Source organism: Amaranthus tricolor, chromosome 1, assembly GCF_026212465.1.
Source record: "Amaranthus tricolor cultivar Red isolate AtriRed21 chromosome 1, ASM2621246v1, whole genome shotgun sequence".
Taxonomy (NCBI): domain Eukaryota; kingdom Viridiplantae; phylum Streptophyta; class Magnoliopsida; order Caryophyllales; family Amaranthaceae; genus Amaranthus; species Amaranthus tricolor.
Genome location: NC_080047.1, coordinates 20,604,045 through 20,609,238, shown reverse-complemented (window position 1 = coordinate 20,609,238; position 5,194 = coordinate 20,604,045).

Here is a 5,194-nt window from a genome sequence, read left to right as displayed (position 1 = left end):
AAGAAGGATCATTGATCGATGATGAATGAACGATAAAGAATGAATAAGGATCAATGATCAATTAAGATTGAACGATGAAGAACGAACAAGGATCAATGATCAAAAAAGAATGAACGATGAAGAATGAACAAGGATCAATGATTAATCAACCATGAACGATGAAGAATGAACAAGGATCAATGCTCAAAAGAGAATGAACGATGAGCAATGAACAAGGATTAATGCTCAATAAAGAATGTACGATGAAGAATGAACAAGGATCAATGATAAATGTAGAATAAATGATGAAGAATCAACAAAGACCAATGACCAATGAATAATGAACGATGAAGAATGAACGATGAAGAATTTACATGTATAATTGATAAATGAACAATAAACGATGAGCAATGAACAAGGATCAATGATCAATGAAGAATGAACGATAAAGAATGAACAAGGATCATTGATAAATGAAGAATGAACGATAAAGAATTAATAAGGATCAATGATCAATGCATAATGAACAAGGATCAACGATCAATGAACAATGAACGATAAACTATGAACAAGCATCAATGATCATTGAAGGATGAACGATGAAGATTGAACAACGATCAATGATCAATGAAAAATGAACGACGAAGAATGAACAAGGATCAATGATCAATAAAGAATAAACGATTAAGAATGAACAAGGATCAATGATCATTGAAGAATGAACGATGAACAATAAACAAGGATCAATGATCATTGAAGAATGAAAGATGAAGAATGAACAACGATCAATGATTAATCAAGAATGAACGATGAAGAATGAACAAGGATCAATGTTCAATAAAGAATGATTGAAAAAGAATGAACAAGGATCAATCATCATTGAAGAATGAACGATGAAGAATGAACAAGGATCAATGATCAATAAAGAATGAACGATGAAGGATGAACACGGATCAATGATCAATGAAGAATAAACGATGAAGAATCAACAAAGATGAATGATCAATGAATAATGAACGATGAAGATTGAACATGTATAATTGATAAATGAATAATAAACAATGAGCAATGAACAAGGATCATTGATTAATAAAGAATAAAAGATGAAGAATGAACAAGGATCATTGATCAAAGAAGAACGAACGATGAAGAATGAATAAGGATCAATGATCAATGAACAATGAGCGATGATGAATGAACAAGGATCAATGATCAATGAAGAATGAACAATGAACAATGAACACGAATAAATGATCAATGAACAATGAACGATAAACAATGAACAAGCATCAATGATCATTGAAGAATGAACAATGAAGAATTAAAAAGAATCAATGATCAATGAAGAATGAACAATGAAGAATAAACAAGGATCAATGATAATTGAAGAATAAACGATGAAGAATCATCATAGATCAATGATCGATGAATAATGAACAATGAAGAATGAACTTGGATAATTGATAAATGAACAATAAATGATGAGCAATGAACAAGGATCAATGATCAATGAAGAATGAATGATGAAGAATGAAGAAGGATCATTGATCGATGACGAATGAACGATAAAGAATGAATAAAGATCAATGATCAATTAAGATTGAACGATGAAGAACGAACAAGGATCAATAATCAATAAAGAATGAACGATGAAGGATGAACACGGATCAATGATCAATGAAGAATAAACGATGAAGAATCAACAAAGATCAATGATCAATGAATAATGAACGATGAAGATTGAACATGTATAATTGATAAATGAATAATAAACGATGAGCAATGAACAAGGATCATTGATTAATAAAGAATAAAAGATGAAGAATGAACAAGGATCATTGATCAAAGAAGAACGAACGATGAAGAATGAATAAGGATCAATGATCAATGAACAATGAGCGATGATGAATGAACAAGGATCAATGATCAATGAAGAATGAACAATGAACAATGAACACGAATAAATGATCAATGAACAATGAACGATAAACAATGAATAAGCATCAATGATCATTGAAGAATGAACAATGAAGAATTAAAAAGAATCAATGATCAATGAAGAATGAACGATGAAGAATAAACAAGGATCAATGATAATTGAAGAATAAACGATGAAGAATCATCATAGATCAATGATCGATGAATAATGAACAATGAAGAATGAACTTGGATAATTGATAAATGAACAATAAATGATGAGCAATGAACAAGGATCAATGATCAATGAAGAATGAATGATGAAGAATGAAGAAGGATCATTGATCGATGATGAATGAACGATAAAGAATGAATAAGGATCAATGATCAATTAAGATTGAACGATGAAGAACGAACAAGGATCAATGATCAAAAAAGAATGAACGATGAAGAATGAACAAGGATCAATGATTAATCAACCATGAACGATGAAGAATGAACAAGGATCAATGCTCAAAAGAGAATGAACGATGAGCAATGAACAAGGATTAATGCTCAATAAAGAATGTACGATGAAGAATGAACAAGGATCAATGATAAATGTAGAATAAATGATGAAGAATCAACAAAGACCAATGACCAATGAATAATGAACGATGAAGAATGAACGATGAAGAATTTACATGTATAATTGATAAATGAACAATAAACGATGAGCAATGAACAAGGATCAATGATCAATGAAGAATGAACGATAAAGAATGAACAAGGATCATTGATAAATGAAGAATGAACGATAAAGAATTAATAAGGATCAATGATCAATGCATAATGAACAAGGATCAACGATCAATGAACAATGAACGATAAACTATGAACAAGCATCAATGATCATTGAAGGATGAACGATGAAGATTGAACAACGATCAATGATCAATGAAAAATGAACGACGAAGAATGAACAAGGATCAATGATCAATAAAGAATAAACGATTAAGAATGAACAAGGATCAATGATCATTGAAGAATGAACGATGAACAATAAACAAGGATCAATGATCATTGAAGAATGAAAGATGAAGAATGAACAACGATCAATGATTAATCAAGAATGAACGATGAAGAATGAACAAGGATCAATGTTCAATAAAGAATGATTGAAAAAGAATGAACAAGGATCAATCATCATTGAAGAATGAACGATGAAGAATGAACAAGGATCAATGATCAATAAAGAATGAACGATGAAGGATGAACACGGATCAATGATCAATGAAGAATAAACGATGAAGAATCAACAAAGATGAATGATCAATGAATAATGAACGATGAAGATTGAACATGTATAATTGATAAATGAATAATAAACAATGAGCAATGAACAAGGATCATTGATTAATAAAGAATAAAAGATGAAGAATGAACAAGGATCATTGATCAAAGAAGAACGAACGATGAAGAATGAATAAGGATCAATGATCAATGAACAATGAGCGATGATGAATGAACAAGGATCAATGATCAATGAAGAATGAACAATGAACAATGAACACGAATAAATGATCAATGAACAATGAACGATAAACAATGAACAAGCATCAATGATCATTGAAGAATGAACAATGAAGAATTAAAAAGAATCAATGATCAATGAAGAATGAACAATGAAGAATAAACAAGGATCAATGATAATTGAAGAATAAACGATGAAGAATCATCATAGATCAATGATCGATGAATAATGAACAATGAAGAATGAACTTGGATAATTGATAAATGAACAATAAATGATGAGCAATGAACAAGGATCAATGATCAATGAAGAATGAATGATGAAGAATGAAGAAGGATCATTGATCGATGACGAATGAACGATAAAGAATGAATAAAGATCAATGATCAATTAAGATTGAACGATGAAGAACGAACAAGGATCAATAATCAATAAAGAATGAACGATGAAGGATGAACACGGATCAATGATCAATGAAGAATAAACGATGAAGAATCAACAAAGATCAATGATCAATGAATAATGAACGATGAAGATTGAACATGTATAATTGATAAATGAATAATAAACGATGAGCAATGAACAAGGATCATTGATTAATAAAGAATAAAAGATGAAGAATGAACAAGGATCATTGATCAAAGAAGAACGAACGATGAAGAATGAATAAGGATCAATGATCAATGAACAATGAGCGATGATGAATGAACAAGGATCAATGATCAATGAAGAATGAACAATGAACAATGAACACGAATAAATGATCAATGAACAATGAACGATAAACAATGAATAAGCATCAATGATCATTGAAGAATGAACAATGAAGAATTAAAAAGAATCAATGATCAATGAAGAATGAACGATGAAGAATAAACAAGGATCAATGATAATTGAAGAATAAACGATGAAGAATCATCATAGATCAATGATCGATGAATAATGAACAATGAAGAATGAACTTGGATAATTGATAAATGAACAATAAATGATGAGCAATGAACAAGGATCAATGATCAATGAAGAATGAATGATGAAGAATGAAGAAGGATCATTGATCGATGATGAATGAACGATAAAGAATGAATAAGGATCAATGATCAATTAAGATTGAACGATGAAGAACGAACAAGGATCAATGATCAAAAAAGAATGAACGATGAAGAATGAACAAGGATCAATGATCAATCAACCATGAACGATGAAGAATGAACAAGGATCAATGCTCAAAAGAGAATGAACGATGAGCAATGAACAAGGATTAATGCTCAATAAAGAATGTACGATGAAGAATGAACAAGGATCAATGATAAATGTAGAATAAATGATGAAGAATCAACACAGACCAATGACCAATGAATAATGAACGATGAAGAATGAACGATGAAGAATTTACATGTATAATTGATAAATGAACAATAAACGATGAGCAATGAACAAGGATCAATGATCAATGAAGAATGAACGATAAAGAATGAACAAGGATAATTGATAAATGAAGAATGAACGATAAAGAATTAATAAGGATCAATGATCAATGCATAATGAACAACGATCAACGATCAATGAACAATGAACGATAAACTATGAACAAGCATCAATGATCATTGAAACATGAACGATGAAGATTGAACAATGATCAATGATAAACTATGAACAAGCATCAATGATCATTGAAACATGAACGATGAAGATTGAACAATGATCAATGATCAATGAAGAATGAACGACGAAGAATGAACAAGGATCAATGATCAATAAAGAATGAACGATTATGAATGAACA